Raw genomic sequence first — 27,975 nt, 5'->3', positions numbered from 1 at the left:
AAATTGCTATTAGTATCAGACAAACTGTGCATGATTACTACATGACAGGGGCAGTAATGTAATATATATTCATAATTTAATAGTATTTCCTTACATAATTTTAAACTACATTTGCTTTATTTCCCTGTTGGTGTATCTAGGACAGGAGCTATAAATGACTAAGGGAAAAGGTGCCTTGTCATCCCCAGTTGTCATCAGAACCTAGCTTCAAGTTGCAAAAGCAGCTTTCACATCTGCCTAAATCAAGAATGGCTCCATATGTTAGAAGTCCTGTTTATGACTCAGTGATAGTGATTTAATTGTGCTTAATCTGTAATAACTATTGTTCTAAGATGCAGCATGGTATAGATTAGGATAAATCAACTTGATAATTAGCAATGTGGGAGAAGGGGATTTCTCAGTTCATAAACAAATCTCACATCAGTTTTATGTATTCCACAGTGTTGCAAAACATTTTGGTATAAGATCTATTGCTGAATCTTTTGTGCAGATAGATTAAATCTGGTGAAAGCTTTTTTTTTTTTTTTTTTAATTGAGAAATAAGAACATTTATTGCATTATCTAGTCCTGAGGTTCCCAAACTTGCAAGATAGTTGGATTTTAAGGATGCCCACCACTAAGATGAATTGGGGGTCTTCTTTGTATTCAAATATACCCCATCCATCTGTTATGGATATCCTGAAAACACAACCTGAAGGAGGCTCTCCGAGGAAACACTAGAAACCACTGGTCCAGGGAAAATAGAGAAAAATGAGATCTGGCAAATGGTACAAAATCAGTGACAAAATACTCAAATATTTGACAGGGCAGTAAATTTATTGGGAGGTCTTCCATAGAAAAGGACATTGAAGGACAAAGGCTAATAACATGATGGTGCAGATAGGAAGTACAGAGAAAACATGAAAAAAGATTTTTGCTAATGGTATAATTTTAGAAAGGCATTTATGCATGTACAATGGAATACACACATAAAATACAGTTTGGAATATTTTATTTATTAGGATTTATTAACTGCCTTTATGAGAGATTCACCCCAGGTGGTGTACAGCCAGTACATCAAGCTCCACCTCTGGCCATCTTCAAATCAAGGCTAAAAGCCCACCTATTTGATGCTGCTTTTAACTCCTAACCTCTATTCTCTTGTTCAGTACCAATGTTTGTTTTATCATTCCCACCTTATTATGTCCCTTATTCCTTTATTTGTCCTGTTTGTCTGTCCTGATTACATTGTAAGCTGTAGAGCAGAGACTGTCTCTTCATGTTAAAGTATCCAGCGCTGCGTACATCTAGTAGCGCTATAGAAATAAGTAGTAGTAGTACAGTAGGTACAGTTTAACGTAAAAGCGTACAATTTTGTTAGCATAACAATAGTAAAATGATCAAGTATAAACATAAATACAATCAGTGAGGTAAACTTGGAAATGGCAAATTGAAACCTAGTAACAGGATTAATATAATACAGTATCAGAAATATAAATATTTAACATTATACCCCATGTAAAAATATACGTAATGAGAAGAATGCACATCCTTTTATGTGACTGAAGTGTAGGTGTGTGCAGACTGCAGTCCTGTGAGGGCTGGAGAGGTAATATGCTTGACTAATAGGTGGAATAGCACCTTCTGGATAGTGTGTTAACTGGTTGTACAGCTTTATATTATTGTATTATGTAAAATAGCACAGCAAAAATTTGATTGTAATATATGTGGGTGAGTTTTGGCTGAATGGGTTACATAGAAAATGCTTCTTTTATTTGCAAATCATTGCAAGAACATAACACTCAACACTGATGCATTTTTTTCGCTTTAGGTGCAGTAATTTGTGCAAAAAATACAAAGACTTGGGGACATGCCATGAAGTTACTAAGTGATACACTTAACATCATATGAGAATATTTTTTCAGTCAACATATTATTAAGTAGTACACTTAACATCATATGAGAAAATATTTTTTCAGTCAACAAATTATTAAGCTTTGGAATTAGCTGAAGGAGGATGTGGTAAAAGCAGTTAGTGTAATTAGGTATAAAAAAGTTTGCACAAATATCTGTAGGGAAAAGTCCATAAACTGCTATTAAGGTAGACCTGGGGAAAGCCACTGCTTATCCCTGGGGGGTAGATAGCATGGGGTAGGGGGGCACACAATGAAGCTACTAACTGGTACTTTTAGAACAAATTGGAGAAAATATTCTTTACTCAAAGTATAATTAAGATCTGGACTTTGTTGCCAGAGTCTCTACCCTCATCTTCCCTTACGCTCCTACCCGTAACCTCCGCTCACAGGACAAATCCCTCCTCTCAGTACCCTTCTCCACCACCGCCAACTCCAGACTCCGCCCATTCTGCCTCGCCTCACCCTATGCTTGGAATAAACTCCCTGAGCCCATATGCCAAGCCCCCCTCCCTACCCATCTTCAAATCCTTGCTCAAAGCCCACCTCTTCAATGTCGCTTTCGGCACCTAACCATTGTACCTCTATCCAGGAAATCTAGACTGCCTCAATCTTGATTGACTGCACTTTTTGTCCTTTAGATTGTAAGCTCCTTTGAGCAGGGACTGTCTTTCTTTGTTAATTGTACAGCGCTACGCAACCCTGGTAGCGCTTTAGAAATGTTAAATAGTAATGGTAGTAGTAGTAGTAAAAGAAAAGTTTATAATTAGGGTGGATTTGGGAAAATCTACTGCTTGTTTCTGGGATAAACAGCATAAAATCTGTTTTACTCTTTTGATATCTTCCCAGGTCCTTGTGACCTGGGTTGGCCACTGTTGGAAACAGGATACTGGGCTTGATAGACTTCCTATCTGTCCCAGTATGGCAATGCTTATGTTCTTATGTTACATCTCTATGGTCAGCCTGTAAGCTGGGTATGTAGTGTATGAAATGGCTCTGTGTAGTAAACAGTTTACAATTAAAGCTTTAGATTCAGAATAAGAAAAAAATATTTGGATGGGCATAGACTATATTCTTTATCGGGAGTTTACCATCGCTTCCATTTGATAGCTCTTTATGAATCTTTTTGATACTATGACTCAGAGATCATATTGGTATTTGCCTCAGAAAAAAGTCATCATGTTTTCCAGACTCCATTGGAAAGGAATTGAGGGCAGTTCTGTTTAATATATTAAGCATCCTTTAAACTGGTGACTTGCTAACTTTTCTCTGCAAGGCTTTATATTTCAATACTGCCAGGTGTCTATTTCTGTCTTTCCATGGGAATCTTGTAGCAAAGCCTCTTCTTGTCAGTGGAACCTATGACCTACATTTTAGCAAATCAGGCAAATCCCCTCTTAGGCTTGCAGCTTCTGTTTTGACAGAACAATGCATTCTTTCTAAGCTGAGGTGGTCTACATTGACTCTTTGACATTTCCGTTCTGAATTAAGTGGACAAAAGGTATCCTTAGGAACCTGCTATGTTAGTTTTGCAAGGCTCGTATTCAGAACTGTCTTATATAGAATTCAAAAGGTTTCAGAACTTTACGTGTCTAGCTGTGCTGACTGATCAAAAACTTAACATTTTTTTCCTTTTGTTTTCTTTTTCTGCTTGTTTTCTCACTTTGACTTTTTAACTCAGTTGGATTCTATCCCAACCCTGCTGTCTGTCATAAGGGGCTTGAAGCTGAGGCACTGTGGACTTCACTGATGGTTGCCAGGTGTTTGCTTTGCCCAGATTGACCCATTCTTCTTCCTACATAATCCATCCTTCACAGCAACCACTCATGGGAGGAGCTCCCTTTTGAATCTGAATCCCACCATGGGGATAAAAATCGAGTTTTTGTTTCTAATCACTGATGCAAAGAATTTTTCTTTTTTGTCCAGCATTTTGTACAGTGAACTTTCAAGACATTACTAACATATGATAATTGCATTAAACAGAAAAGGGCCTGTTCTGTAAAAAAAAGAAAAGCAACTTTTAGAAAAAGTTATTTCCTTGTCATCAAGCAGATGAAGCCATTACGTATGGGTTGTGTCCATCAACCAGCAGGGGGAGATAGAGAGCACTCAAAATTCACAGTGCCACATGGTCAGCTAGCTCCACTGCCTCTTCAGTATTCTCTATCTCCCCAAGCAGGGTGGTTGCAGCTTTCAAGCTCCTTAAAAAATCTGCCTGGGGGTGGCTCCTGGCTTCCCAGTTGTTAGCCGGGGTGTTAGAGGCTATAGCAGCTTCACTTTAAAGGCACATAGGTTAGCCCTTTCCCTGCCTTACCCATCCCCCCAGTGGATGGGAGCACATTAGTTTCACTTTTCCCTGCTCTTTCCCACTATATACTTGGTGGATGCAGGCACATTGGTTCGCCTTTCCCTGCCTTTCCCACTGTTTTGTACCTCCGGAGTGGATTTGATTGCCTCTTTTGCTGTTTTCTCTACTTTCCTCACAGCGTTAAAAAAAAAAAAAAAAAAAAAAAAAGCAAGAGGTTTTATTCAGTTTCTACAGCGTGACTGGAGCTTGTATACTCGGTCCAGTGAGGTAAGAGTGTTTTCTGACTCCTCCGGGGAGGGCCTGCGATTGGGACGTTTTTGGCGCGAAGCTGCCATTTTGAATTTTCCGCTGTTTTTCGGCGATGGCTGCAGAGAGTGTTAAGCGCTGTTTCAAGTGTGGCAAGTGCAGATCAGCAGCGGGGCTCTGTAAAACGTGCTGTTCAGGCGTAAGAGCCGGCCCGAGCATGGCGAGCAATGATTCTTCTCGCTCGGTGGAGCTGGCAGCAGGCGCCATTTTGAAAGCACCACATGGCGCGACCCCCGCTGAGGCGGAGGATCTGGAGACCGGAGGAGGCCCTCGAATTGAGTCTGGCCAAAGAGCTACTAGCTCCGGACTGGAACCGGGTGCCCAGGGCGTGTTTTTCTCCCCTGACTTTGTATTATTGCTTCATAATGCATATATGCTTAAAAGAGCTCAGCCACAGGGGTTTTCTACGGCCCCCTTACTGCCCCTCCGGTGGATGCAGGCCTGGGATTGCCCTCGGAGGCATTTTTCCCTGATAGCTGGCCGCAAGAGAAGCGCAGAAGGGTAAATTCCCCTTCAGAGAGTGGCGCACCCCCCTTTTCCCCCCCGTGGTCGGGCTGTGAGGATTCGGAGGACTCTGGCAGGCCCTCGTGGCCAGAGGAAACAGAGGAAGGTGCAGAAGGGCCACTGGATCCAGATGATCCGTCCGCGGTGAGGATTTTCCACCGCGAGGAGCTGCCAGCGCTTATTTCAGATTGTCTTGCAGGTCCTTTCTATTGAAGACCTGGGAGTGGCGTGGCCTCCTCTGGAAATATGAGGATGGCAAGTACCAAAACGCCTGCTCGAGCCTTTCCTTTGCATGACTTCATCCAAGAGCTTATTTCAGCTCAATGGGCTGACCCCAAAGGACCTTTGAAAGTTTCCAGGGCTATGGGGCAATTATTCCCTCTGAGTGAGGAGCATTTGGCTCGCTTTGCAATGCCTAAGGTGGATGCCCTAGTCACAGCTGTGACAAAGAGAACTACCCTCCCGGTTGAAGGAGGTGTTGCCCTGAAGGACATGCAAGACCGTAGACTGGAATCAGCACTTAAACGGTCCTTTGAAATTGCTGGTCTTACTATTCGGGCGTCTGCATGCAGTTTTTATGCTGCTGGAGCCTGCCTGGCATGGTTGCAACAGGCAGTGGAACAGCCCGGTGATGGAGTGGAGTCCATGTCTGAAGTGGCTCCGTGAATGGAGTCGGCCTTGTCCTTTTTGGCTGACGCCCTTTATGATATTGTCAGAGCTTCGGCTAAAGAGATGGCTGTAGCAGTGGCGGCTCGCCGTCTTCTGTTGCTACGGCATTGGGCGGCGGACATGGCCTCTAAGCAAAGGTTGGTGAAGTTGCCCTTTCAAGACCTTCTCCTGTTGGGTGAGGAGTTGGAGAAAATTGTGAAAGGCCTGGGAGATGCTAAACCCCAGCGCTTACCCGAGGATAGGCCGTGGCCTCCCTCCAAGGGTCAGGCAGTTCACTCCTCTTATAGACCTCGCTTCCGTGAAGCTAGAAGGTACCGCCCGGGGCATTCTGCTGGGTCCACTTCTCGTGGCCGGTTTTCAGCAGAGGAACTCCTTTCGCTCGGACAAACGTTCCACAGCAGCAGGCTCAAGACCTGGAGTTCAAGGGCGACCCTCTCAATGAGGGTGCGCTGGCCCCCTCCTCGATTCCTGTTATAGGAGGACGTCTTTCCCTCTTTCTCGAGGAGTGGGCCAAGATTACCTCAGATCAGTGGGTCTTGGACCTGATCAGAGAAGGATACCGAATAGAATTTCATGCCCCGATAAGAGACGTGTTTGTGGAGTCCCGATGTGGTTCTGCCGCCAAATGGGTGGCGGTAGAGGAGACCTTACAAGGCTTGATTCACATTGGGGCGGTTTCCCCCGGTGCCTCCCGCCGATTTCGGCTGCGGCTGCTACTCCATGTACTTTGTGGTGCCGCAAAAAGGTGGGTCTTTTCACCCTATTCTGGACTTAAAAGAATTAAACAAGTCCCTAAGAGTGCGGCATTTTCACATGGAAACCCTGCGCTCCGTCAGTGCGGCGGTACAGCCAGGAGAGTTTCTCACGTCTCTGGACCTGAAAGAAGCTTACTTGCACATTCCAATTTGGCCCCCGCACCAGAAGATTCTGCGGTTTGCGGTGATGGGAAAACATTTCCAGTTTCGGGCCTTGCCTTTTGAGCCTCGCCACAGCTCCCCGAACCTTTTCCAAGGTAATGGTGGTAGTAGCTGCTTTCCTCAGGCGAGAAGGTATCCAGGTTCACCCGTACCTAGACGACTGGCTCATCAGAGCGGACTCCGCAACAGAGAGCCATCAAGCTACAGCCAGAGTGGTCTCAGTACTGCAATCTCAGGGCTGGGTCGTCAATGTAGCCAAAAGTCACCTGACCCCCTCGCAATCTCTAGAATATTTGGGGGCACGGTTCGACACAGACTCGGGATATGTATTCCTACCCGAGCAAAGGCGGTGCAAGCTTCAGAATCAGGTCCGTCTGCTCCTGAGGATGCCCCGCCCGTGAGCTTGGTACATTGTCCAGCTGTTAGGATCGATGACGGCCACCTTGGATTTGGCGCACCTGAGACCTCTGCAGTATTCCCTGCTTCAACAATGGTCTCCTATGTCCCAGGATTATGAACGCAGACTCTCTTGGCTCCCTGTGGCCCGACTCGGGTGTCAGAACTCCAGGCACTGTCCTGTCGAGACCCATTTCTGCAATTTTCAGAGTCCGGGGTCACGGTTCGTACCATGCCTTCCTTCATGCCTAAGGTGGTTTCAGCGTTTCACCTAAACCAGCCTATTTTTCTATCCTCTTTTGTTAAGGAGGAGTTTCCAGAATCCTTTGGGCAGTTGCACCTGTTGGATGTGCGCAGGACTCTGTTGCAGTATCTGCGAGTTACTAATTCTTTCAGGACCTCTGATCATTTGTTTGTTTTTACTATCAGGTTCTCTCAGAGGGTCTCCAGCGTCTAAAGCCACTATTGCCCGCTGGCTCAAAGAAGCTATCTTTTCAGCTTATCTGCTTGCTGGCCGGCCTCCGCCTGTAGCCTTTAAGGCACATTCTACAAGAGCGATTTCTTCCTCTTGGGCTGAAACTGGAGCACTCTCTCTTCATGAGATTTGTAGTGCAGCAACATGGGCTTCGAAGCTCGCATTTGCCCGACATTACAGGCTGGATGTGGCTGCTAGGAGGGATGCGCGTTTTGGAGCACAAGTGCTAGCACGTGGTGTGACTTGTTCCCACCCTATATAGGGATTGCTTTGATACATCCCATATGTAATGGCTTCATCTGCTTGATGACAAGGAAGGGAAAATTAGGTTCTTACCTTGGTAATTTTCTTTCCTTTAGTCATAGCAGATGAAGCCATGAGCTCTCTCTGTGTGATTGTATGATGTGAATCTGTTTCAGGTTCTGTTCTTGTTTCCTGAAGTTCTAATCCTTCCTTGGGAGAAAGTTGGAAAACAGTCTTCAGGATTCTTGTTCACTTATAGGAGGATGAGTTCATTCCCTCCAGTTCATGTGTAGGAGGTTGAGTTCATTCCCTCCAGGAGGATGTGTGTATTCCCTCCTTTTGAGTTCATGCCCTTGTTATGGGGCCATCGTTCGCTGTGAGGAAAGTTCATGTTGTTCCCATTGTGGTTTGTTATACTGCTTTGGAAGCTTCAAATACTGAAGAGGCAGTGGAGCTAGCTGACCATGTGGCACTGTGAATTTTGAGTGCTCTCTATCTCCGTCTGCTGGTTGATGGACACAACCCATACGTAATGGCTTCATCTGCTATGACTAAAGGAAAGAAAATTACCAAGGTAAGAACCTAATTTTCCCATACATTCCTTGTGGAATTAATTTACCCCCAGGTGGATAAGTAGACAGGTGGATAGGTAGGTAAAACCCAAAATTGAGATCAAACTATTATCTCTACCCTAGATGCTGTTGCCCCTCTTAAATCTAGAGTAGTTCAACTAATCAGCCCCATGGTTTTGTGAATCTTTGGGAATAATGAGACAAAATTGTATACGTCTAGAGAGATATTGGAGGAAAAAGCAGGATTCTGCTATTAAAAGTAAATGGAGAGAGGCTTTCAAATCCTACAAATTTCACGTTTCTGAAGCTATCAAAACCAATATGCCAAACGTTTTGGCTCTGATCAGGTAGATTCTAAGAAACTGTTTCAGTTGGTAGAAAATTTGTCATGGAGGGGAGAATCGCGCAACATGGAGGGGAGGGCAGGGGAGAGAGATGAGAAAACGCTTAGACGACAGCCTTCCTAGGGCCCATTTCATTTGTTCCGAAACAGCCTTTTTTGCTTGTAGAATAGAATGTGGTAACAGCGGTTAGAATATCTGGGTTAAAAAAAAAGGTTTGGCAAGTTCCTGGAGGAAAAGTCCATAGTCTGCTTTTCAGATAGACATGGGGAAGCCAGTACTGTCTCTGGGATTGGTACTACTACTACTTATCATTTCTATAGTGCAACTAGACGTACGCACCGCTGTACACTTGAACATGAAGAGACAGTCCTTGCTCGACAGAGCTTACAATCTAATTAGGACAGTCAAACAGGACAAATAAGGAATAAGGGAATTACTAAGGTGGGAATGATAAACCATGGGTACTGAACAAGTGAGTAAGGGTTAGGAGTTAAAAGCAGCTACTATATGGTTTCTGCCAGGTACTTGTGACCTGGATTGGCCACTGTTGGAAACATGATACTAGACTAGATGGACCATTGGTCTTATCCAGTATGGCTATTCTTATGTTTGGGTTGACCAAAGTTAGGGGCCAGGATGATCCACACTAAGCTAATATTCTCTAAAGGTTGTTTTGCTTGGAATAGCTTTTATAGACTACTAGGAAAAAAGGCCCGTTTCTGACACAAATGAAACGGGCGCTAGCAAGGTTTTCCTTGGAGTGTGCGTGTTTTACAGAGTGTGTGTGAGAGTGAGTGTGTGATACAGAAAGAGTGAATGTATGAGTGTGTGTGACAGAGAGAGTGAGTTTGCGTGCGAGAGTGTGTGTGTGTGTGTGTGTGTGTGTGAAAATGAGTGTGTGCCAGGGGCCCCCTCCCACCCAGTTTCAGGGTCCGCCTGCGCCCCCTCCCTCCCAGTTTCAGGGTACGGCCCCCTCCAAGTTCCAAGGTCCGCTCTCCCCCCTCCCACCCAGTTTCAGGGTCCGCCTGCACCCCCTCCCTCCCAGTTTCAGGGTATGGCCCCCTCCAAGTTCCAAGGTCCGCTCTCCCCCCCTCCCACCCACCCAGTTCCAGGGTCTTTTCCCCCCCTCTTCCCCTCCCTCCCAGTTTCTGGGTCACCCCCCCTCCCTCCATCCATCCCAGTTTCTGGGTGCGCCTGGCCCCCCTCAAAGTTCCAGGGTCCAGCCGTCCATCCTCCAAGTTGCAGGGGCTGCCCACCCTCCAACCCAGTTCCAGGATCGTTGCCCCCCCTCTCTCCCTCCCTCCCAGTTCAAGGGTAGCTGTCCCCTCTCTTCCCTCCCCTCCCCTCCAGCCACCCACCTGCAACGTTGTGAAGCTGACTCCGTGGCTTCATTGAAGTGAAGGGTTTGTAATTTTCGTCAGGTTCGTCACTTTGTAACCATCTCTGTCGGCCCCGCCCTCACGCCTCCGATAGGTCCGCCGCCCTTGACGTTGAAACGTGATGACGAGGGCGGTAGACCTATCAGAGGCACGAGGGCGGGGCTGAGAGAGATGTTTACAGAGTGACGAACCTAACGATCCTTACAAACCCTTCACTTCAATGAAGCCATGGAGTCAGCTTCAGAACGTTGAAGGTGCCTTTTATTATAGTAGAGACTAGCTTAGCGTGCATTTTCAGCCTTGCTTTAGGCATATTTATGCCTGCTAAAGGCTGGTGTAATTGCGCCCAACTAATAAATAATAATAATAACAACTAATGGCAGTAAGGTGTGAAAATGATCGTACTGTGTATCTCTGTGCCTAAATTTTGGGAATGCCCTTGCCCTTCCCCTGGCCATGCTTCCTTTGGATTTTAGTGCAAGATAAGTTAGGCATGCAGGTTAGTAGATAGCAGTCGCTTCAAAACATGGTATTAATGCAAAGCGTAACCCACTGGAAAATGCAATAACAATACAATAGGATTACTCTATGTTTTAAATATATTCAGATATTTTTGTGGACCATCAGAAAATGGATGATTTCTTTTTCAAGTGTGAGGCAAACACTTGCACAAGATTGGAGGAGTAGCCTAATGGTTAGAGCAGGAACTAAGAACCAGGGAAGCCCAGTTCAAATCCCACTAATACTCCTTGTGATCTTGAGCAAGCCACTTAAAAACTTTATTGCCTCAGATACAAACTTCGGGACCATGTTTACTAAAGCTTAGTGTGCCTTAAATCCTATATGACCCATAGGAATAAAATGGGTTGCAGAACATTTAGCATGTTCTAAGCTTTAGTAAACATGTCCCTTAGGTTGTTGGCTCTCTGGGAACAGGAAAATACCTACTGTACCCGAGTGTAATTTGTCTTGAGCTACAGCTGAAAAAAGTATAAACTAAATCTAAAATTCCTTCCTCATTTGCTTAGTTTCTCTTGCTCGCTGGGCATTGGGGAATATGGATGATACTAGGGCAGTGGTTCCCAAATCTGGTCCTGGAGGCACCCCAGCCAGTCAGGTTTTCAGGATAATATTTAAAATGTTTGATGGTTGTGTTCCTGCTTAATTTTTTTTTCATTTCCTACAGCTAACAGCTTTAACAGAACTAGAGATCCATTTCGCTTTAGTTACAAGCGCTATTTCGAGGATTCTTTTTGTTTATCAAGCGCCTCATTTTTGGTTGTCTCTTCCATCACTTTTGTGTTCTCTGGGTTCTTATTATTCTTTTCATAGTTAGCAGGATACAAGAGCTATATTACATTACATGGGAGAGATTTGCTTTCACTGTTTCACTGCATGCAGATTTATCTCATGGATATTCATTGTGAGTGTCCTGAAAACCTGACTGGCTGGGGTGCTTCCAGGACCAGTTTTGGGAACCACTGTGCTAGAGGTTTATAGAGGACTGAAGAAAAAAATATCAGTACTTGCAGAGGTAAGAAGGATGAGACCGCACAATAAGTCTCTGTGCATAGCTCCACATCCTCCATAGATCACACCTGATTGAGCTTGCTGCAGACCCACAGAGACCTTCTTATGGGTAAATCAAATATGTAAGCAGACAGACTTGTTTAAGAAATTGTCTTTACAGTCACACATTTTCAAGGAAATATATACTTTTCTTTTATACTATGACGTGAAACATGCAAGTACATAAACCCTCACACTATTGTTGTTTGTTATACAGGCTATTTCTTAGGAGAACTATCCCACTGTAGCTGAAACTGGCATCTCATAATTACCTCTAATCTCCTGTGTTGGCATACACAATTTTTGTACTTCTCCTGCTAATTAAACATTCCAGGTTTATTTTTTTTTTCCTGTGCTGTGAATCACTGATCACACAGTCAGGTCTCATGAAGGGGGCGTGGCACTTTGGCAGCTGAATATATTTGCTCCCTGTTTGTCATTCTTTACTTTTCTTTTTTTTTTTTTACCTTCCACTTTACAGGAAACCGGGAAAGAAATAAGACGGTCTTGTGATCTGGGTGCAACAGGCAAATAGGTAAGCAAATGTTTTGGTTTATTTTAAGTTGGTTGAAATGAATCAGCCCATAATTTAGATGCAGTTGTCAGTTTGGGACCTTTATCTGCTTCGTCTTTCAACCTTCTGAGAAGAAACTTGTGAATTGGAGAGGAGCTTGGGAGTAAGACGCATGAGCTCACAGCTGGCTCTTAGGTGGTTGACTTTTTTCAAGCAAAAAAAACCTCAGGATTTGGACACTTTTATTCAAAGCCAGTAAAAGCATAGCAAAATTGATGTGAGAAAATTCAAGCTCCCAAATCACTGGATTGATTTGATTTAGTAGTGAAAACCTTTATTCACTTGGAAAAGGCAAGAACATTTTGAAGACTGTACTAGTTTCATGTTTTATTAGTGGAACCATGCCTGTTTCCTCAACAGTGAAACGGGGTCTAGGAAGGCTGTCATGTAAGCTTTTTTTTCTGTCTCCCCTGCCCTCCCTTCCATGTCCAGCAATTCTTCCCTCCCCTCCATGTCCAGCGATTCTCCTCTTCCCTGCCCTCCCATCCATGTCCCACGATTCTCTCCTCTACTGTCCTCCCATCCCATCCATGTCCATCAATTCTCTTCTGCTCTGCCCTCCCTCCCTCCCTCCCCTCGATGTCCAGCGATTCTCTCCTCCCCTCGATTTGTACCTGAACATTTTCTGGCTGGCTGGCGCTGGCTTCCGTTCTGTTCGTAACATCCCTCCTGACGTCAGCTCGCCTCCAGCGTTCCCTTCCCTCTCACTGTTCTGCCTTCTGATGTCATGTCAACGCGAGGGCGGGACAGTGAGGGGGAATGGAACACTGGAGGCTGGCTGACATCAGGAGATGTTATGAACCCAGGCAGCCAGACATGGAACGTTGGAGGTGCAAATTATTATATAGGAAAACAGTTGGTAGAAAGGATTTAAATAATCCATCAGGTGCTTCACTGAAACTGTTTTACTGCAGCTTTTTTTTCTAAATCATAATTTTATTATATTGAATCATGATATATCTGTATATAAGCATATAGATGTTCTATATAACACAGTGTGGCTTTAATATGATACTGCTAATGTTGCATATCATCGCTTTAACTAACTTCTTATGTATGTTTATGGACCCTCACTTTGTCAGTTACTGAAATTCAGCTGTTTTCTAGAATTTGTTGAGTAGTGGGGAGCTTTTGTGGATCTGGTTGGAATTCTTCAGCTGTCTCATATTTTGCACTAATAGTGGGAGTGGGAAAATGGGTATTCATAATGATATCCACATTTACAGATTTTGGCGATGGTCTTTCCTGAAGTTTGGGCTGGCAGAAGGCACACACTGCATGGCAGTAGTACATGCTAATGCTTGATAACATGCAGTATTGGGTGATAATCTGTAATAAAGGCTGGGATCACCCCAAAAAAGTCACCAAATACCATCCAGATGACTTTCACCTCCATAGCTCAGGAGATGGTGCAAAAGTACATGAGTGTCACTACAGACAACTACCTTAAATTCTTAACTCATATTTCTACAGTCATTCAGAAGTCATCCTATTTACTTTGTCAAATATGTGCCATATGTTATCTTCCTGATCATCATTCAGTTAGCTTGCTCATTTATACTTGATTATTGGAATTCCTTATTGCAAGGCCTACCGCAGTATCAATTGCGCAGGTTACAAGTTATTCAAAATACCGCAGTTAAATTATTATATGGAGCCATGAAATATGACAATGAGTTCAACCTCCTGATTAAAGAGCACTGGCTTCCAATTTTCTATCACACCATGTTTAAAATACTAATTCTTGCTCATTACTATACTCCATCTTTATAAGTATTAGCTACCCTCAGAGTGGTCCTGATTTGACTTTACTACTACTTATCATTTATAAAGCGCTACTAGACGACTTAATTTCAACACTCAAATATCTTTATCATGCCCTCCCATCCTAATGTATCTTAGTTGCAGTTTACTCTCAAACTAAACACCTGCACTTTTAAACTGAAAATTGTAACCTAGGCTACTTTATGGTTCTAAATCTATTTCTTACCCTAAACATTCAAACAGAATGTAAACCGCTTAGATGTTTTTTAATGATTTAGCGGTATAGCACATGAGAATGAAATGTGAGTGTGAGGGACAGTGAGTTCGCATGGGAGAATGTTGGAGACAAGAGTATCTGGAACACAGTGAGTGTATGGTCCAAACCTTGTTTTCACCTGTCATTTGTGATGAGTCCTTTCAGCTAGTCATATAAAAATGGGGATTTTGGATTCTATAGCCTGCTCTTCCAAATAATGAGTACAAACAGTACTACAATTTGGGTACAATATGTTTCAGCCCCCAAGAAGCTTTCAATCTTACAGGGTAGTTGAGGCAACATGAGATTGAGTGGCTTGACTAAGGTCACAAGGGGGTGGGTGTTTAATTGGAGAAGTGGAATTTAAGCTTTGGTTTTCCTGCTTCCCAGCATTCCATTTAACTGAACCTTAGCCAATCCTGATACTTAGGAGTGTGGTCAAGGAGGTTTTATGATGGGAGATGGCATGAGCTATGGTTGAGGTCTTCAAAATCCTGAGTGGTGTAGAATGAATAGAAGTGAATCGATTTTTTTTTTTAACTTGCTCCAAGAGTACAAAGACTGGTCGACACTCAAGGAAGTTACATGGAAATACTTTTAAACAAATGGGAGGAAATATTTTTTCACTCAATGAATAGTTAAGCTCTGGAACTCTTTTCCGGAGGATGTAGTAACAGCGGTTAGTGTATCTGCGTTTAAAGAAAGGTTTGCACAAGTTTCTGAAGGAAATGTCCATAGTCTACTATTGAGAATAGACATGGGGAAGCTACTGCTTACCCTGGGATTGGTAGCATGGAATGTTGCCATGATTTGGGTTAATGCCGGGTACTTGTGACGTGGCTTGACCACTGTTGGAAACAGGATACTGCACTAGATGGACCATTGGTCTGACCCAGTATGGCTATTCTTATGTTCTTATTCTGTGGGCTGAAGCTAGTGGACTGAGCTTGTGCCATATTGAGTGACCCCAAACATTCGCAGACGCTATTGAAAACAATAGCAAACTTGTGAGGTTTATATTGTTTTAGTAAACCTCCTTGGTTTTGCATTCTTTCTGTTAGGAGGGGCTTGGGGAGAGAATGTAAGGTGGGTTTGGGGAGTTTTCAAGAAGTCTGTGAAGAGGGGAGGGTTATATTCAAAATGTTTTCTTATCAATGCTCCAGAACTTGCTTTGTCGCTTTCACTACTACTACTTATCATTTCTATAGCGCTACTAGACTTACGTAGCGCTGTACACTTCAACATGAAGAGACAGTCCCTGCTCGACAGAGCTTACAATCTAATTAGGACAGACAAACAGGACAAACAAGAGATAAGGGAATATTAAAGTGAGGATGATAAAATAAGGGTTCTAAACAAGTGAACAAGGGTTAGGAGTTAAAAGCAGCATCAAAAAGGTGGGCTTTTAGCTTAGATTTGAAGATGGCCAGAGATGGAGCTTGACGTACCAGCTCAGGAAGTCTATTCCAGGCATAAAGTGCAGCAAGATAAAAGGAATGGAGTCTGGAGTTAGCAGTGGAGGAGAAAGGTGCAGATAAGAGAGATTTACCCAGTGAATGGTGTTCCCAGGGAGGAATGTAGGGAGAGATGAGAGTGGAGAGGTACTGAGGAGCTGCAGAGTGAATGCACTTATAGGTCAATAAGAGGAGTTTGAACTGTATGCGGAAACGGATAGGAAGCCAGTGAAATGACTTGAGGAGAAGGCTAATATGAGCATAACGACACTGGCATAATATTAGTCGTGCAGCATGCTCTCACAGTGCTATATTGTGCTGTATTGTGGATTTCAGTGCTGCACTATATGCCTTTGTTTTTGCTTTTGATGTCAATAAAGATATTTCTATATAAAAAGAATAGCAAATGCTTTGTCTGCCCATGTGTGGATTTTTTTTTTTATTTGACAGCTTCCCATATGCTTTTCCAGCACAAACTATTCCTTAGTTGTCACAGGAAAGTAAGGGCGAGTTTCCAACCGAGGTTTTGTGTGAACTGTCTGATCCTTCCCATGGCGGTGACTGGGGTGTGCGGTTGTCACCTCTGTCAGGGACTCAGGGGCAGTGAGTGTTTTGCCCATCAGTGTCGGGTCCACAGGAGAGATTGTTCTAAATTATGCAAAATTCATAGGAAGACATGAGATGCTCACCTGCTGCCCGCAAGGAAGTTTAATAGACAACATTCAGAGTTTTTATAAAACCTCTGTGGCTGCCCAGAACAAAACCTACAGAGTGGCATAATTTTGCTTTTTCCTTTGGTATTCCTCCAGTTTTGACCTCTGCCTTATTACATTACTAACCGATTAAAGGTATTTCTGTTCTGATGGTTCTTCAGTGTATATCCGTATGCTGTACAAGCCTGCTCTTTTCTATAACTGAGATTGAATAAAAATGCACTGGAAACTGTGAGAGCATGCGAGAGAAGAGTGGGAAGGAAAGATTTAAGAATGCAGCTGATAGTTTGTTTAGGATTCACCAATATGGTGTCTGTGTGGGGGAGATGGCTTCAACTTTTTGACATCATGCCATCTCCTGTCATAAAATCTCCTTGGGTATGGTCATGAGGACTATGTGATAGTCATTTTTTATCTACTGCATTTTCACGCTCCAAGTTACTTATGGACCTAATGCTTAGGACCCTGGTTAAAATACCCTCCCCCCCCCCCCCACCAGTGGTCTGTCGTGACACTGATTGTGTTCTGGAAGATATTGAAAAGGACAGCTTCAGCAGGTTGGTTACTATGTTCCTGATAAAGACTTGCAGTTTGAGCTGGGAACCTTGTTACATCAAGGTGTATCTTATGGGCTTTAACTTTATGTATGATCTAATTAGAACTGAGGGAAAACAGCTTGATTTGAAGAACATCTTGAATCAGACTCAAGAGTTTGTGGATGTACTTGGAGAACATGCCCATAACTGTACAATGACTTGATTAAATTATTATGATTTTCTTTTTTAAGCTTTTCTAAATTTATTCCAGGATAAAAATAGAGTTTGTAATGAATTCATGTAATCATGTCTTGATAAGATGAGCAATGATAGGAATCCAGGTTTAGAGTTTGAGTGATGACTACAAGAGGTTTTTAAGAACTGTGGCTGTGAGTGTTGTGGATACTAGGATTGCATTTCTGTTTATAGATGTGGAAAGGGAGTAATATTTTTATTTAATTTCTTATATAACGTCTGCAAGCCTGAAAGCTATTGAAGCAGAAATTCAAGTACAGTAGGTGTTTTCTGTCTCCTGAGGCCTCACAATCTATGCTTTGTACCTTAGGCAATGAATGGTTAAGTGACTCACCCAAGATTATAAGCTGCTGCAGTGGAATTTGAACCAGGCTCTCCTGGTTCTCAGCCTGCTGTTCTAACCATTAGGCTACTCTTCTACTCCATTAAAGTTTAAAGAATGAATGTTGGCTAATAAGGGATAGATTCAAGAAACTGTGCCAAAAAATTAGACGTGAAAAATATGGGTGCTAAGCACCATTATAGAATAGAGTTTAAGTTGGATTGTGCCTGCCTAACTTTAGGTATGAGCATTTATGCCATGTCAAAGGCTGGCGTAAATGGTTATGTGCTTAAGTGATAGTATTGTATGACTTATGCACGCAACTGCAAGACATGCCTCTGACCCACCCGTTTGCACGCTAATATCAGGGGCATTTTTGAAAGAGAAGGACGCTCATCTTCTGACACAAATCGGGAGATGGGCGTCCTTCTCTCAGGGTCGCCCAAATCGGTATAATTGAAAGCCGATTTTGGGCACCCTCAACTGCTTTCCGTCGCGGGGACGACCAAAGTTCACGGGGGCGTGTCGGCACCGTACCGAAGGCAGGACTGGGGTGTGATTAAGAGATGGGTTTCCTTGGCCGATAATGGAAAAAAGAAAGGCGTCCCTGACGAGCATTTGGCCGACTTTACTTGGTCCATTTTTTTTTCACAACCAAGCCTCGAAGAGGTGCCCGAACTGACCAGATGACCACTGGAGGGAATCGGGGATGATCTCCCCTTACTCCCCCAGTGGTCACCAACCCCCTCCCACTCCCCCCAAAAATTTAAAAACATTTTTTTTCCAACCTCTATGCCAGCCTCAAAGGTCATACCTAGCTCCATCACAGCAGTATGCAGGTCCCTGGAGCAGTTTTTAGTGGGTGCGGTGCACTTCAGACAGGCGGACCCAGGCCCAACCCCCCCTACCTGTTACACTTGTGGTGGTAAATGGGAGCCCTCCAAAACCCACCCGAAACCCACTGTACCCACACGTAGGTGCCCCCCTTCATCCTTTAGGGCTATGGTAGTGGTGTACAGTTGTGGGGAGTGGGAGTTTGGGGGGCTCAGCACACAAGGTAAGGGAGCTATTTACCTGGGAGCAATTTGTGAAGTCCACTGCAGTGCCCCCTAGGGTGCTCGGTTGGTGTCCTGGCATGTGAGGGGGACCAGTGCACTACGAATGCTGGCTTCTCCCATGACAAAATGGCTTGGATTTGGTCATTTTTGAGATGGGCATCCTAGGTTTCCATTATGGCCAAAAAACGGGGATGACCATCTCTAAGGTCGACCTAAATGTTGAGATTTGGGCGTCCCCAATCGTATTATCGAAACGAAAGATGGATGCCCATCTTGTTTTGATAATACGAGTGTCCCCGCCCCTTTGCCAGGACGTCCTTAGAGATGGGCGCCCTTAGAGATGGGTGTCCCTGTTCGAAAATGCCCCTCCACAGCATTTAGGCGCTCAGGAGTCCTTTTTATAAAGGCGCGCCAAAAAGTGGCCTGCGGTAATGTGGTAGTGGATGTGTGCAGGACCATTTCTCCACTGTGTCTGGAATAAAGGGTTTTTCTTTTTGGGGGCCGGGAAATGGACGTGCGGCAAAATTTAAAACCAGCACACATCTGTTTTTGGCTTCAGCCCTTAATGCCACCCATTGACTTAGCAGTAAGGGCTCACGTGTTACCCACATGGTAACTGTCCAGTGCACGCCAACTGCCGATTACCACTGGGAATGCTCTGCGGTAGAAAATAGAAAATTATTTTCTACCATGGATTTTCGGCACACGCCAAACTCTGATTTACCACCAGGTACATGCACTAGCTGGGCAGTAATGCCGATTTGACATGCACTGCACACACACAGGCCCTTTTGTGGCTTTGTAAAAGGGCCCCTTAGTTTATAGAATAGCGCCTAAGTACAGTTTGCGGCATAATTACAAATTAGTGTCAGCAGCAGTTAATGATGAGGGCTATTATTGGTGCTTAAGGGCCAATTGGTGCACTGTTCTATAATTTGCATGCCCAAATCTGCGCACACTAGTTGGAAATCTGGGCACACAACTGTATACAATCTGAGAATAAAAGGGCAATTTTTAATACAGGGCACTTGGTTTACGAGGGCAAATGGCGCTTACTTAGATCCTATTTTATAAAGACGTATAGAGGCCTATGGGGCTCATTTTCGAAAGAAAAACAACATCTAAAAAGTGGCATAAAGCAGCATTTGGACATTTTTCTCACAAACACGTCCAAATCGGTATTTTTTGAAACCGATTCTTCAGATCTATTTCTATGCTGTTCATCTGCTGTGCATCCAAATCACAAAGGGGTGTGTGTTGGGGGCGTGTTAAGGGCGGGATTTGGATGTTCCAAAGACTTGGACGTTTTTCAGCCATAATGGAACAAAACAAAAACGTCCAGGACTAAAACTAAGATGTTTTGATCTAGACCTGTTTTATAACAGATGGAGTAATGTATGTGACTTGTTCTTTTGTAAGGGGTTTGCTGGGAATGAAACATGCAGCCTCACAAGTGAGTGACTGGAGACTTGTGGCTGAGCACCTGAGGCTGCTAAGCTGCAACTCAACATGCAGGAAACAAGAGCATGAGTGACAGAAAGATAAGCCCATTAGAACAGGAAGAGGTGTGTCTTATCAATGATAGTAGATAAGGAAGCCCAGCCAGCTACACCCTTGCTGGTTCAGCAGTTTTCAGTGGCCTGTCTACTGCCATCCCAGCAACTTTTGCTTATTAAGTGCAAGTTCTTTTCTGTTCCTGTCTTGTGCCTGATTCCCGCTATATCTGTAGTTCCTGTTCTGTGCACGATTCTTGCTCCTTGTTTTGTTGATTTTTACCTGGTCTCTGTTTTGCTTAGTCCTGCCCTGGGCCTAGTCTCTCCAAAGGCCCTCGGAACTTTACACATGAACATTAACACCCACTTCTGAGCAGCTATAGATGTCTGTGCTTCATTTTGTCTAAGGTTTCTGTAGGATTTGGTGCTGATATTTTATAAAAACAGAGGCACCTATGTGTCTTTATGAAATATGTGTTAATATCACTTGGCTAATACAATGTATTCTTTTTAACTAAATTCAAAACAAAATAAACATTCCAAACCCATTCATACATACATTTAAAATTACAATCTTTATTACAAAAATCATGTGATAACAATTAAAAACCTCTCAGTTTGATCTCATAATTTCCCACCCCTTCACATTTGAATCATACACAATATACTAATGCCTTCAATAATTGTTGTTAATATCAGAACAGTGTAATATATTCATTTGAAGTTCCAAGTCCGTTATCTGCCTCAAAACTCTATTTTAAATTATGGCGTTCCCCCAACCAGGAACGCTGAACTTTCAAACGATGAATCCGTTGTCCCAGCAAACCCTTACAAAAAACTTTTAAGTACAGGTTGATGGAATGGAGTTGATGTCTGATATCCTATGCTTCCCCCAATGATCAGAGTTTCTTCTTCAAAGCTTATTGAGACTTTTAATTGTTAGCACATGATTTTTATAATAAAGATTGTAATTTTAAATGTATGTATGAATGGGTTTGGAATGTTTGTTTTGAATTTTGTTAAAAAGAATAGATTCTATTAGCCAAGTGATATTGAAATTTTGATGTATTGTGGGTAATTATTGAGAATTTAACCCTGTGTTTGGCATTATGAAATATGTTTGAGAGAGCAGGATGGTGCCTATTTCTATCTAGATATCCTGTTATGAAATGATAAACAGCATTCTTGGAAAATACATTAAAAAGAGCAGCACACCAAATAAGATTCATAGCATCTTCTTATTCTAAACATACATAAGCCCGGCTGTAGTAAAAGGAACCCTCATAGACTGATGTTCTTTAGTTTGGTTATGGAAGAAAAATCTTTTAACTAGGCGATGATATGTCTAGAATGAGACTGACACCAGTGAGTTTGTGCTGTAGTGGAGTTTAATTCTGTCACTTGAACTGAAGGAGGATTTTGGTGAACTGCAGTAGTGCTGTTCCTTCCACCTTGCCCTCCCCCCTCCCCATCAATGCCTCTACAGTTGAGGAACTCCTTGTTGAAACTTCTGGTATATTCCAGTCATTTTTCATAAGATTTGTGTTTGGCCTGAGGCAAAGAACTGTGTAACCTTATTCGTTAAATTGCAGTACCCTATAAAGAGCATGCCTAAAAGGTTTCTTCAGTTCATGTGATAACATTGTATTAGATTGCTCTCTGCGTGGGCCATTTTTCAGTTAGTAAGAAAAAGTGGACAAATCCAGAAAACAAAGCAGGCACTGAGTATTATACCAAATCTGGAAACATATATGTGATTAAAAATTTGAGTATTATGTATTATCAGCTTTCTTGTTGCATCCTTTTAGGGGGAAAAGACGCATTAGGTTTATAAAGTAACACCAAGTTATAATACGGTATATGGCAAAACTAGTCATTGTTCAGATGTCATCAAGCAGCACTAATCAAGCAAGACTATTTTCCTATGTTTTGATTAAAAAAAACAAACCAACAGAAGGTGCTTAAAGACCTTATGTGACAGCTCTTCATAGAACCAGGACCATTATAATCATGGTCTCTTAAGTCCACGAGATGTCAAAAGAATTTATTTGAATTACTATGCTGTGCATCTAAAATCCACCAACAGTGCAACCACCCAGGATAAACCAAACTTATTTGTTTCCAAATGTTCCAGTTCTGTGACAGTTGTGTTTCAGTGCAAGAAAGTTCTGTCGGTGGAGGGGGGGTGGGGGGGGTGGGGGGTAATGGCAGATCTTCAAATAGTTCCCGGAAAAACTTCATTGTCATGACTGCTTTATCATTATAGCCCTGGTTATGATACAGACCTTTCTTTGGCAATAAAAATTAAATACAAAAAGTAAAAAAATGCTAGGCAATTTAACTCTCTTGAATTGGTTTTTGAATTTCACATTTATTAAAAAAAAAAACCTGTTTATAACTATTACATTTTCTTACAACTATATAACCTTTAATGCAATGGCCTGTACAGAAATCATTTAAAACATGATCTACTTATAATTTATTTGATTAAATCTCTCATTTTCAAAGCATATAGACTTACAAAGTTCCCAACCTATGCAACTTTCTAAGAGTCTATGTGCTTTGAAAATGAGCCTCATAGTGTTCTTTGCAAAGCATTAAGTGGTTTACAATAAAGTGTGTAGAGGCCACTAACTGCCCCCTTTCACTGAACCCTGCTAGCAATTTCTGGCACAGCAATGCCGATGAAGCCCATTCAAAGTGAAAGAGGCCTTAAGGTTCTATCATGTCTTGATGGCAGAGACCTCTAGTGGTTCTAGTAAATTAGTATACTGTGGCCTTTTTGTGCTACCGTTTCTCCTTATCAGAGAGGATTTCACTTGTGAGCAAAACATAAATTGACTAAGCGATAGAATATTAGGTATTATTAGGAAAGGAATGGAAAACAGAAGTGAGGACGTTATAATGCATTTGTATCGGTCCATGGTGCGACCGCACCTGAATATTGTGTTCAATTCTGGTTGCCGCATCTTGAAAAAGATATAGTGGAATTAGAAAAGGTACAGGGAAGGGCGACGAAAATGAAAAAGAGGATGGGATGACTTCCCTATGAGGAAAGGCTGAAGTGTCTAGGGCTCTTCAGCTTGGAGAAGAGACGGCTGAGGGAAGATATGACAGAGGTCTATAAAATAATGAGTGGAGTGGAATGGGTAGACGTGAATTGTTTGTTTACTCTTTCCAAATATACTAGGACTAGGGGGCATGTGATGAAGCTACAAAGTAGTAAATTTAAAACGAATCTGAGAAAAGTTTTCTTCACTCAACGTGTAATTAAACTCTGGAATTCGTTGCCAGAGAATGTGGTAAAGGCAGTTAGCTTAGCAGGATTTAAAAAAGATTTGGACAGCTTCCTAAAGGAAAAGTCTGTAGACCATTGTTAAATTGACTTGGGGAAAATCCACTGCTATTTCTGGGATAAGTAGCATAAAATGTATTGAACTTTTTCAGGATCTTGCCAGGTATTTGTGACCTGGATTGGCTACTGTTGGAAACAGGATGCTGGGCTTGATGGACCTTTGGTCTTTCCCAGTATGGCAATACTTATGATATGTAACATCTGAACATGTGGTTCACTCTTGTTTAATATGTAACCTGCTTGGAACTATTCATGGTATTAATGGGATAAAAGTCTAGTATAATATAATATAATTACTTCTTAGTCCAATATGTGTTGCCTGCAATTGTTGTTTGCTGTTTTATTCATGTCACGATAAATATAAATATTTGCTATAATTTGCTGTGACCATGCGGTGACTGGCCAACACATAAATTTGTTAAAGAAATACTTACATACCCAATCCAAAGGCCATTCTTTGTCTTTTGTTAATTTAACTGTTGATTCATACTTGGAGTTGGAGGCTTTGGTAGCCCAGCCATTGAAATAGCACACGTCTAGAAGAGAATGTAGGGGTGCTAAGGTGCACTGAAAAATGGCCTGTGGTAGTGTAGATGCGTATTTTGGGCGCACACAGAATTATTTTGTAGCACACCTACAAAAAAATGCATTTTTTTTGCCGAAAATGGACGTGCAGCAAAATGAAAATTGCCATGCGTCCATTTTGGGTCTGAGACCTTACTGCAAGCCATTGACCTAGCGGTAAGGTGTCATGCGGTAACCAAGCGGTAATGGTCTACGCGCGTCAGAAAATAAAAAATATTTTTCAGACGCGCACCAAAATTGAAATTAATGCAAGGGCCATGCGGTAACCGGGGGGGGGGGGGGGGGGGGTGTAACTCCAATTTGGCATGCATTGGGGGCGCGCATAGGTGCCTATGCGGCATAGTAAAAGGGGCCCTAAAAAAAGGTTCCATTGATTCTGGACAAGAAGAGGAAGAGTAGTGGATAACCTTAGCAGCTGAGATCAAAAGGGCCAGGGTTCAACATAGTGAATGCAGCTTTATTTGTGTCCAGGAACCAGAATGATGCCAGCAGTGTGAACGGAGGAAGATCCTGTGCCTGAGACCCAAATCCAAGTAGAAGGAAACTAGAGACCTCAGCCTAAGGGGGGGGGGGGGGCTTCCATTTTACAGAGAAGAGGAGTTTCTTTACCTCAGGGTAGAGGAAGAGATGAAAATGGTAATTGAATTCAAACATGCGTGGGATAAACATAAAGGAATCCTGTTCAGAAGGAATGGATCCTCAGGAGCTTAACCGAGATTGGATAGCAGAGCCGGTAGTGGGAGGCGGGGCTGGAGGTTGGGAGGCGGGGCTGGTGGTTGGGAGGCGGGGATAGTGCTGGGCAGACTTATACGGTGTGTGCCAGAGCCGGTGGTTGGGAGGCGGGGCTGGTGGTTGGGAGGCGGGGATATTGCTGGGCAGACTTATACGGTCTGTGCCAGAGCCAGTGGTGGGAGGTGGGGATAGTGCTGGGCAGACTTATACGGTCTGTGCCAGAGCCAGTGGTTGGGAGGCGGGGCTGGTGGTTGGGAGGCGGGGATAGTGCTGGGCAGACTTATACGGTCTGTGCCCTGAAGAGCATAGGTACAAATCAAAGTAGGGTATACACAAAAAGTAGCACACATGAGTTGTCTTGTTGGGCAGACTGGACGGACCGTGCAGGTCGTTTTCTGCCATCATCTACTATGTTACTATGTTACATTATATTAATTTTTATTCTGCATCTGTATTTGATTACTGTCTGCCTGCCCATTCAGTAAACTTATCTTGGTTCAGAACAAACTGGACTGAACTTTGCATTTTGGAACTGGAAGAGAGTGGTCAGACTGTGATGCCTGAGGACATGGCCTCTCAGGCCTAGCTAGACCTATCCCAGAACCCTGTATACCCAAGAGTGGTAGACCTCAGTGAGACACGTGTTGCCACACCTGTACCCTGGGTCTCCCCAGCAAGGTGTTAATGCTCCCTGAGGAACCTCAGGCCCTGAGGTTGATATTGCCAGGGTACTCATTGCATTGTGTTTATTAATGCCCAGTTTCCTCATGTGCCTCTCACCCTAAATTCATTGTATAGCAGATATCCACAATCACACTGCACTTTTGGGCAATACACAATTTTGTTGTTTGCTTTTCTAATAAAGTGCTAAGTTGCATTTCTTTAGCATTAAATTTGATATCCATCATTTGATTGCTTTGTTTATCATCTTCCCTGTGCACAGCTCAATTTCAGGATTTCTTTTTTTCTTCTATCCAGCATTTTTTTCTTGTATGCATTACTTTGCTAACATCAATCTCACATTTTATAATTTAGTGGACATATGGCTTGGGGTCCTTTTTGTGTTGTGCGTGTGTGTGAATAGATGCTATACAATAATCACAACAGGAACTACAGCAAGATTATCTTGGCCCATGTCCCAAGAAAGCACCAACAAAAAAGGTTTTATATTTAATTGGAGACTGGGTAAATGTATACATATCCTATGTATAATTAGCATTCTTTTAGATGTGGGATTTTGCAAGTATTTTCCTAGCTTTTGCTATCAACCTGAACCCTCCCAAAAGGGCAGGACTTGAGAAAAAGATGTGGACTTTGTTTCCTGAGAGTTTGTTGAAAATGTTACTAGAAATATGTATTTCTAGTTGAACTGGAGCATTATTAGGAGCTAAGAAATGGCAGGCATTTTTATTAGGGATTCACACATAAAACTGGTTTTTGGATTTTTTGGTCAATATTCAAACATGTTTTCAAGTTGTTTCCAGAAATTAATGTATGCAAAATGGGATTTACACATGCAAACATTTTAAAGCATATGAATTAGCTTTATATACATTAATTTGGAATCATTATGCACAAAAGTTTAGAACATAAGAACAGAAGCGTTACCATACTGGGACAGACCAAAGGTCCACTAAGCTCAGTATCCTGTTTCCAAGAGTGGCCAATCCAGGTCTCAAGTACCTGGCAGGATCCCAAAAGAGTGAAACAGATTTTATGCTGCTTAACCTATAAATAAGCAGTGGATTTTCCTAAGTTCATCTTACTATGGATTCTTCATTTGAACCCTGCTAACTGCAGTTACCACATTCTCTGGCAACGAATTCCAGAGTTTAATTACATTTTGGGTGAAGAAATATTTTCTCTGATTTGTTTTAAATGTACTAGTTAGTAGCCTCATTGCATGCTCCCTTGTCCTAGTATTTTTGGAAAGGTTAAACCAACAATTCACATCTACCTGTTCCACTCCACTCAGTATTTTATAGACCTCTATCATATCTCCCCTCAGCCGTCTCGTCTCCAACCTGAAGAGCCCTAGCTGCTTTCAACTTTCTTCGTAGGGAAGTTGTCCCATCTACTGTATCATTTTAGTTGCCCTTCTCTTTACCCTTTCTACTTCTGCTATATCTTTTTTGAGATGCCATGACCAGAGCTGCACACAGTATTCAAGGTGCAGTCGCACCACAGAGCAATACAAAGGCATTATAATATTCTCATTTTTGTTTTCCATTTCTTTCCTAATAATACCTAACATTCTATTTGTTTTCTTAGCCACCGCTGCACACGGAACAGAGGGTTACAATGTATCATCAACAATTACACCTAGGTCCTTTTCCTGGGCGTTGACAACTAACGTGGAACATTGCATCACGTAGCTATAGTTCAGGTTCCTCCTTCCTACATGCATCACTTTGCTCTTGCTCTCGTTAAACGCCATCTGCCATTTGGATGCCCAGTCTCCCAGTCTTGTAAGGTCCTCTTGCAATTTTTCACAATCCTCTTGCGATTTAACAACTTTGAATAAATTTGTTTCATCATCAAATTTAGGGGCCCTTTTACTAAGCTGCAGTAAGGCTACTGTGTGGGTAGCACACGCCAAATCGATCCTACCACCAGGATAGCGCAGGTGCCCAGTGGTAGTTCCAAAATTGGCATACGCAGTTTCCCATCGTAGAAAATAATTTTCTATTTTCTACTGTGGGGGATGTTGCGACAGTAATTGGCAGTGCGGCCACATTGCCGTGCGTTGCCTGATTACCGCACGAGTAGCATGTGATCCCTTACTGCCTTTTAAATAGGTGGTGGTAAGGACTTGGTAAATAGCTGCACACTAATTTTAATGTTGGCGCATGACCATTTACTGCCTCATTTAAAAAAAAGAAAAAGGCCTTTTCTCCACAGCACTACAAAAAATAGCCCAGCGTGTGCAAGTTTTATGCGCCAAAGCTAGCGCGGGCCACTTTTTACCGTGGCTTAGCAGAAGGGCCCCTTAATTACCTCACTAGTTATTCTCATTTCTAGATCATTTATAAATATGTTAAAAAGCAGCAGTGCCAGCATAGACCCCTGGGGAACCCCACCATCTACCCTTATCAGTTGAGAATACTGAACATTTAACCCTACTTTCTGTTTTCTATCTTTTAATCACTTCTTCATTCACAATGGGATATTACCTCCTATCCCTTGACTCTCTGATTTCCTTAGGAGTCTTTCATGAGGTGCTTTGTCAAATGTCTTTTGAAAATCCAGATACACAGTATTGGCTGGCTCACCTTTATCCACATGTTTATATACCCATTCAAAG

At 42.8% G+C, this 27,975-nt stretch overlaps 1 protein-coding gene across 1 annotated transcript in view; it reads left to right on the top strand.

Moving 5' to 3' along the window:
• SHANK2 (SH3 and multiple ankyrin repeat domains 2) overlaps positions 1-27,975 on the top strand; it is an 846,275-nt gene that overhangs the window by 101,337 nt on the left and 716,963 nt on the right. Inside the window, 1 exon segment of the mRNA XM_030200750.1 lies at positions 12,056-12,109. The gene's annotated coding sequence lies outside the window, so the exon portion shown is untranslated.

This window comes from Microcaecilia unicolor, chromosome 4 (assembly GCF_901765095.1).
Source record: "Microcaecilia unicolor chromosome 4, aMicUni1.1, whole genome shotgun sequence".
Lineage (NCBI taxonomy): Eukaryota > Metazoa > Chordata > Amphibia > Gymnophiona > Siphonopidae > Microcaecilia > Microcaecilia unicolor.
The sequence above is the reverse complement of the archived record's forward strand: the minus strand, read 5'-3'. Positions and strand labels throughout refer to the sequence as shown.